We start from the raw sequence: 9,544 nt of genomic DNA on the forward strand, positions 1-9,544 counted from the left end.
ATAGAAATAGAGATATGTATGTACATAGAAAGACAACACTGAATAGTGGATAGACAGCTAATCTTAGAAGTCAGGATAACATGGGTTCATATACCTCCTGACATATTTTGGCTGTGTTATTCTGAGGAACTCATTTAATTTCAGTCCCTCATGCAATTCTCTAAGACCATATGTTAAAATAATTTTCTCTAATCTATAGCATAAATTGGTAGAGGGAGTTTTCCTCAACACACACAAATGAAATCTATGTTACATCTCTGCTGTGTGTGTATGTGCACACATGTGTGTGCATGTGCATGTGTGTGTATGTTAGACAGAGAGAGGGAGAGAGATAGACAGAGAGAGAGAGAGAGAGAGAGAGAGAGAGAGAGAGAGAGAGAGAGAGAGAGAGGGAGAGAGAGAGAGAGAGGGAGAGAGAGAGAGAGAATAGTCTGATTTGATCCTTATAAACTCCATAGTTCTTCCTCTGGATGTGGATAGCATTTTCCACCATGAGTCTTCTGGAGTTGTCTTAGATCCTTGTTTTACTGTGAAGAGCTAAGTCTATCAAAATCAGTCATCACACAATCTAAGTGTTAATGTGTACAATGTTCTCCTTCTGCTTACTTCAGTCATCATCAGTTCATAGAAGTCTTTCCAGGATATACACATATACACATGTATGTTATGTACGTATGTATGTATGTATATGTATGTGTGTATATATCTATAACTATATCTATATCTATATATCCATATATATAGATCTATATATAGATCTATATATATATATATAGATATATATCTATATATATATGTAGATCTATATATAGATCTATATATATAAATAGATATATATCTATATATATATATAGATCTATATATAGATCTATATATATAATCTTTTCACTGGCACAGCTGTTCTAGGATTTTTCCTGGGGTGCTGTTTTTTAAACGTTAATATGGGAGGGTGATAGCAACTTACTGATTACTCAGCCATCTTGGCTTTAGGAAGTAACTAGCTCTTTGTCTAATCTCTTCTTTCATCCCCTCTTTTCTCTTCTCCTTTCCTATTTCTCTTCTTATAAACAAATTCTTTGGAAGGATTGCCTGCTAAGGATGAATAGAACAACAAATTGCTTGTGTGAATGAAAAAAAGAACTTGATACAAAATATCCTATATTATATTCCACAGCCCTCAAGAGATAAAGTAATATACATTAGGATCCCAATTTCCAGTCAGTGGTTTGCTGAAGAATATGATATCACAAATGCTAATGTCATAGCAGGGTTTGTTATGGTAGCAAAATTCCTTCTCACTCTGGTGGAAATTGCTCTATTCTAAGAGGAATCTGAAGGCAGTTGGCAAAGAAATTATTAACAGATTCTAACCAGGAATGGTCAAAATAATCACTTCACTAGCTGCCTGATCTTCCAAATGATTAGCAGAAGCACAGGCAGCAGCTATTGTTCAACCTAAAACATTTATCTTTGTTTTTCCTTCCTAAGCATTCCATTGTCACTTGCTGGTAGGAGAGGTTACCTTCATCATAACTACTGATTATAGATAATGTACTGGATGTGGATAAATACATGCTGAAGAAATCTCTGCTAGAAATAAAGCAATTCCAGGGAAACTTAAAAATCAATTTTCAAGATATCAAAAAATGGGTATATTTTAAAAATAATGGTAAGGGCTATGGTATGTGTTTTTATCAAGACAGGAAACCAAGAAGACTCAATCAATTCCCAAGTGAAATGATTGCTATCCCATTCCAATAAAATTTCTATGAGAACAATCTCGTGCATATAGAGAAGATCCTCAATGAAAACACAGAGATCAAACAAGTTTCATAGACAATTTTTTCTAGCAGAGTACATTTTTATTCTCTTAGTGCTGATTAAGAAGATTGCAGAATATATGATATCACTAGGGCAGCCATTTACAGGTTTTACAAAAGCACTGACTCAGTTGAAAAAAGTAGAGCTTTGCTGGGTCTCCTTAGATAAAATGCCTCCTGTGCAAATGCTATCATTTTTCAAGATGCTTTAACACATTTGATTAAATGGAAAACTTTGATGATATACTTATTATGGAGATAAAATGGTATATAATGGGAAAAAAATGTTTCCCCTCATATATTTGACAGTGTCATGGTACATAACCTGGAGAATTCTAACAGAAGAATCATTCCCTTAATGATATTGAGGCTCTCCAAACTCTTCTATCCATACACAAATTGCTTTAATTGTATTGAGACTGAAGAAATTGTTAGGACTCTCCAGTTACAACCAGAACAATATGAAAGAGATTATTCTGATTGAAAGCAAAAATAAGTGGATGAAAGATGTCCATCAAAGGAGTACCCAAACTATTATAAAGACAGATGATATGTTGGGTTAATGCTTCAGTTTGTTTGAATACATATACACATATATGTATATGTGTATATGTATATGCATTTATACACACCTGAAAAAGTATCTATGCATATAATATAGGGATATACACATGTATATGTATATCTATCTACATACACATATATGTATGAGTGTGCAAATATTTATACATATATCACATACTGAGATTCAGAATATGTGATTGAATTGAATATAGGGAACTCCCAGTAAGGAAAACCATTCTACTGATGGAGAACAATAATGGCTCTAAAACATTATTTTAGAGATTTTCTGGCAGTACTGAGAGTTTAAATAAGGGGTTCAGAGACACATAGCCAGGATGAGAAGACTTAAACCCAGGTCTTCTGGAGTCTGAGGCTAGCTCCCTTACCACTCAGCAATGCTATCTCATATAAATGTACAGAATTTACCTGTCACGTTTTGTGTGTGTGTGTGTGTGTGTGTGTGTGTGTGTGTGTGTGAGAGACTGGGAAATTATGATGTTTCCTGATGTTTTGTGAGACTCACACTATTAAAACAAAATTGGTAATAATATGCAGACTGTGCTTCTTGCAGGCACACAATAATAACTCAGCAGGGAATGGTTCTTTTTTATTCTTATTATTCTTTTGAAAGACAGAAGTAGTAGAAGGAAATTTAAGACAAAAATGCTTTACAAAATTAAACACAATATCATAGCTGTTAGAAACCATATGCTTTTATATATTGTGGAACAATAGTACTTTCAAAATTTCAGAATACAAATGAGACTTTTCTTCTATAGACTATACTGTGTTGTTGAGACTTATCCCTTGTCTTTCTTAGTGTTTTTCACAATATCTATTATTTAAGCCAAAATGTGCTTCTGGTCTTTTGAGATTACCACTTGTTTCAGGGCAGAGACTTATTTAGCTTGTGCTAAACCAGTGATGAAGATATTGCTTTTAACAGCATAGTGTATCTTGGTAAAAGTTGGGATTTTTTTTTTTGCTTAAGCTTCAAGGACTAAATCCTCTCTATTCTCTCTCTTTTTTTTTTTGCAAGTAGCATTTATGCCTAGAATTTTGACTTCTTACCCAACATATCTACTAAGAATGGAACAGATGAATAATGTGTGGTAACCCACTTTCCCCCAAACCATTCACTTGATTTCTTATTTACATATATTAAGTACTGAACTACTTATCTTTATTTTTGACTGTTTGCAGGATAATATTCAATTGATACATGATCCTCATGTTATCTCTACTCCTCTGGAGAGTTCAAACTTACACTGGTAAACATGTGAAGAGGGTCCTTAACATTGTTTTATGTATTTATATAGAATCAATGTGTTGAACACATGAACACTAGTTGTGTTTTGTGTGTGTGTGTGTGTGTGTGTGTACACTATATTTATTTTTCTTTTCTTTATTATCTCTTGTCTGAATCTATTGGTGTGAAGATCTGGTGTAAAGAATGAACACTCAATCTACCAATATGGATGGATAACTTATGGACATTTAGAGACTTTGATGCTTACCTGTGGGACTAAGAAGTTCTGATACTTGCTTATAAACCTACAGCTTTTATTTGACAAGAATCTGGGCCCAAATTCAGCTCCTCTTAACTTCAAAATTAGTCTTCTGTCATTACACTATGCTTCTTCTCAATGTGAACTCTATGAATTCTGTATTAACATAGACCAGGACTCTGCATGTGTGTGTTTGTGTTTGTGTGTGTGTGTGTGTGTGTGTGTGTGTGTGTGTGTGTGTGTAGTATGAGGTATTCAAGGAAGATCAGTACCTATTTTGAGTGGGCTGGACAAGCCTTTTTTAGGGTTGCTCACTCACCTTTGGTATCCACCTGTCACCTAACTCTCACCTGCGTCTCCAAGAAACTGTAGCATACACAGTGGCCACATACCTATAAAACCATCATGTAGAAGGGCTAAACATGGTTGAGGATACCCTATAAGCTTTAAACCAATTGGTGAATTAGGGAGATGTCTATCCCAGCAGGTGAAGACTTTTCCCAGTGGAGTGGCAGATGAGAGCAATTTGTTCATATGGCCGTGAAGGCATCTGAAGCAAGCTCTGTGGAGTACTTAAAGCCTGGTAAGACATCAAAGCTGCCAAGGTCATCCACTGTATTCTGGGATGACACCAATGATCCTGACTTTTGTTTTGACGCTGGAATTTGATGATCCATGAAGAGTGAGTGAGGCTGATGAATTTGTACAACTCTAACTTAAATCTCTCTCTCTCTCTCTCTCTCTCTCTCTCTCTCTCTCTCTCTCTCTCTCTCTCTCTCGTCTTCTCTCTACACACATGTATATATATATATATATATATATATACATACATATGCACATATGTGTACATATGTGTTGTGTAATGCCAATATATGTGTACATACAACATTATACTATATGTGACATATAGGTATGTTGCATATTTATATAGATATTACATATTTATATCAGTATCATGAATTGTATTTATATATGAATAATATCTATATACCCATTTATACTTATACAGGCATAGACATATGGTGAAGGTTAAGAATCTCTACTGTAAAAAATGCTGTTTATACCTGATGACTTTGGGGATTATGGGAAGGAAAGGAAAACTATTCTATTATTATTGGCAACAGAAAAAGATATAGATAGATGGATAGATCTCTGTCTCTATCTATCTGTCTGTCTGTCTATCTATCTATCTATCTATTTTTGTGTTGACATATAATGTGTATTATGTATACATGTGTACATATGTATACACACATATATGCATGCTACCTGATTATTGTATTAATATTATAAGAAAGGATATAGAAGAGGCTTATAACCCTGGGAATAAAATTGGTTATCAATTTCTTCTGGATTTTTTTCCCAACTGTAATATATAGTGAAAAGTTTTATTCTTTCAGTTGCATTCAAGAAACCCCAATGTTGGTTCTTCCTCACTTACTACCCCTTAATAACGTGACTGGTTAGACTGAACATATAAAGTAAGAAAAAAAAGAGGTGAATCAAATTTCATTTCCTTCAGCTTCCCATTCCCCCTAAACTTTCCAAACCCCTACAATACCTTGTGAATGAACAGGATCCTAAGCGAAATGATTTGCTTCTCTTTGTTCAGCTAATTGGAGAGGTAATATGAATCAAATATGAGTATGCAGGACTGCAGTTAATGGTGTAGATTGAGTATTGGAAATACTCAACTGAAAACACTTCCAGATATAAGAGATTATGACTGCAGTAAAGTGGGTTAATCTGTCAAGTCCTGCATTATGTCAGTTAATGACTGAATTCAGCATTCAGGGACGAAAGAACAGTGCAGTTAGAAAGACAGTTAGTGAGTTTGCAATTGGTGCTGATAGGAATGTTAAGAGAAGCAAAGTGGAAGTAAATCAGTGGCCCGAAAGGAAAATGTGTAAAAGTATTTGTATTGTTGCTGTTTGTTTTGTTTTATCTCCAAAAAAAGTGATTGAACAGTATTTGCAGGAATGTCAGCTTGAGAAATGACCGGCCTATAGTCTTTGGACATTTGAAGATTAATAAACGTTTTTGCTATCATTATCTCTTTAAAAAAATACAAAAGATAATCCCCCATAAACTATCTCAGATGAACTGACACAACCATTGTGATCAGAAGCTATTCTTGGCTAAAGTATTTTAAATAATGAAGAGAGAGCCCCTATACTTTTTCAGCCAACAAAAAAACAACAACAATAAAAATCAACTGTCCTGTTATCCTGGTGTTACAATTTGACATGAAATTTACACAATTAGAGAAGAAGGAAGATTTTATAGAATCTTCAGATCTCCTGGTGCTAAATTCATGAAGACAGGTTCATGATGTCAAAGATTGCTACTAGTTTATTCATCAAGTGGTTGGCTGTTTATGAATAAGAGGGTTTATACATGTTTCCATTAGTTAAACACAAATGACTAAACAAATACAACATCACATTATTTTGTATAAATCATTACAGTTGTAAATGGGATTTACCTATCTTGGTCTTCATATAAATTGTTTTACATATGGAGAACTGATCATGTTATGTACTTTAAAATAGTTTCAGGAATTCATTTAAGGAAGTATCTTGACAAACCTATAAAAACAAGTTTTTTTTAACAGACAAATAGTATACTATATTATTTCTATATATCACTTAATATTCATAAAAATAATCTAAAGAATATTAAGGAAAATTATGTAATTCACAGATCACTTTTTTTAAACCTTTAAAATATTATGGAATCTATGAAACTACCTACGTATACCTCCTCTTTTTTCCGCCAATAAAATAGTTGGCTTCTAAGAGTATCATAATCCACCACGTCATTTGTAAAGAACAAATAATTTATAAAGAACACCTATTCTAAGGCATTCCATAACACATCATTATTCACATGTTATGATTTTAAAATCTAAATAAATACAATTTCCTCTAAAAAGTTTTCTTTTGTAATTTGCAGGGATTTTTCCCTTCAAGTTTTGAAATGTCCTTGTGCCACAAAACAGTTGAAAAGATTTTTTTTTAATTGCTATGCTCACCGTCAGTGTTGGATGTTTCCATATATTGTGTTTTCATTCTGAAAGGATAAAAGCATTCATATTTAAATAAAACTGAAGAACAGATACACAGCCTGATTAGTCTATATTTGCATTCAAAACTGGTTGAAAATATTGGAATTTGAAAGCCTTTCCTTTATAATTTTCCTAGGGTTAAAATAATGTAGTTAGCCCCTTCCAACATGCAAAAATAGAATTTATAAGTAGAACAGGATTTAAGAAGAATTACAGCAGAGAAAAGTATATGAGCTGACAATCATAAAGGGTATACACAATTGTATTAAATCTCATAGGACCTGTTTTTGAAATATCAATGACTCCTCCCACTCCTCCCCCAAAACTTAGTGGTTTGCTAATTATTTTTCTATCTGGCTTCTCTCTCTGTCTCTCTCTGTCTCTCTCTGTCTCTCTGTCTCTCTCTCTCTGTCTCTCTCTCTCTCTCTCTCTCTCTCTCTCACACACACACACACACACACACACACACACACACACAAACACACACAGAGACATGTATATGTCCTATGTCCTATTGTTTAATGAAATTGGTGAATATTAAGTGATGTAAAGGAATAATATAGTACTATTTGTCTATTTAAAAAAAAACTTGTTTTTGTACGTTTTTCAAGATATATCCTTAAATGAATTCCTGAAACTAATCTAAAGAAGATAACATGATCAGTTCTAGAGTTACATGTCCTGCAATTGACTTGCACAAGTTCTTGCAGCTAGTAAATGTCTGAAACAGGATTCAAACTCGGGCCATTCTTATTACAGGTCGGTCTAGCACTCTACTATTGTCTGTCTGCAACTACTTCTACTCATAGTTTCTAGTTCTGGTTTCAGAGGACAAAAACACTTCAAATATTTGAAGCCAGATATCATGCTAAACTCCCAAAACTTTTCTTCTCCAGATTAACAAACACAGTTTCTTTAATTCAATCTCTCATGGCATGTTCTCAAAAGTCACACTTTCCTTGGGCTCTCTATCCTCAAAATGACATGCAAAACAGCACATTTGATCAGTTTTGGTCTAACCTGTGAAGAACAGAATAATCTGAACATCTCTTATGTTCTTGGTACTAGACTCCTTTTGATTTAATATAAAATCAAAAGATTCTTTTTGTTGATTACATGTCATACTGGTGACATATTAAGTTTGAAGTCCTTAGATATATATTTTTTTCTTTTTTCACATGAACTCCCCCCGACTATTCATATCTCTTTGAATCAAAGAATAAGACCTTTGTCTTAACTCAATTTCATTTTATATTTTGTTTTGTTTTATGACAAATTTATAGCATTGTTTTAGCCCACTAAGATCCCTTCACATCCTTACAGTGACATCCATTTTTTTTAACCAGCTTCCCTAAACTTGTGTCATCTGAAAATTTATAAGTGTGTCATCCATGATTCTATCTAAGTCATTTTAAAAAATGGCAATTCTTACACACGGCCAAAAGAGTGATTTTTGGTACACTATAATGGAATGGTCCCTCCATTTTGGCAGCAATTCAATAAAGACTATTTTTTGAGTTTGGTAACTAAGCCATTTCTAAAACTACCTATATTATTATCTATGTCACATTGGTGCTTAGGAAGAAACTATTTGTTAGATATTTTGGTTAAATTTAGGTAAACTTGCAAATCCAGAATTTTCTGGAGTAATCTTTCCTTCATTCTAGATCACTGGAGTATCTGTACACTTCCTAAATTTGCCTAAGCCATCTCTATAATAATATATTCTAAAATATCCGCCAAAATTGAAGTCAAACTCACTATTCATAATTTTCAGACTCAATTCATTTTATGTTTTTAATTGACAGAATATTTTACATATATTTTGTAGCACTTTTCTATGATCTTTAAGAGAACATTGACTCAACAATGCTGTGCGCTGTATTTAAGGTACTTAGAAATGAATTTTGCTTAGGGCATGTTATTTGAACTCATGAACATGTTAGGTGTCTTCTTACATTATCTTTATTTGCCTTAGATTTCAATTCCTACTGGCTTTTAAAAAAATATGGGGCAGCTAGGTGATGTAGTGGATAGAACTCTGGCCCTGGAGTCAGGGGCACCTGAGCTCAAATTTGGCCTCAGACACATAATACTTCCTAGCAGTGTGACTCTGGGCAAGTCACTTAACCCCAATTGGCTCATTTAAAAAAAAATTTTAAATTTAAAAAAAATCCAAATCTTATTCCTGTTAGGAAAGAAAAAAGCAAAGTTTAGCCATTTTTAATTGTTTTTTTTTCAGATTTGGTTTTTTTAAAATATTTTCATTATTTTTTCTTCTCTGTCCACTTTTTCCATTGGAACTTTTTAAAATGTATTTTTTTAAAAAAGTTGTTATCATTCACTTTCTGCCTAAGCTCGTGCTCAGTAGTAGTATCCCTGTTAAAATCCTGATGGGACTATGCCATAATTACGTTCTCCTCCCCTATGGTCTCCCTTGTCAGACTTCTATTATTGTCATATTCAAGGGGGACTGTGATCATGGAATTGAAAGTTTCCCCAAAGGATGGAAATTGCAATCCATCCATTCCTGCCCATCTTTTGTGATTTTAAAAATATTTTCCTTCACATTTTCTAGTGTAATG

The sequence above is a fragment of the Phascolarctos cinereus genome, unplaced genomic scaffold (assembly GCF_003287225.1).
Source record: "Phascolarctos cinereus isolate Bilbo 61053 unplaced genomic scaffold, phaCin_HiC Scaffold_4;HRSCAF=312, whole genome shotgun sequence".
NCBI lineage: Eukaryota > Metazoa > Chordata > Mammalia > Diprotodontia > Phascolarctidae > Phascolarctos > Phascolarctos cinereus.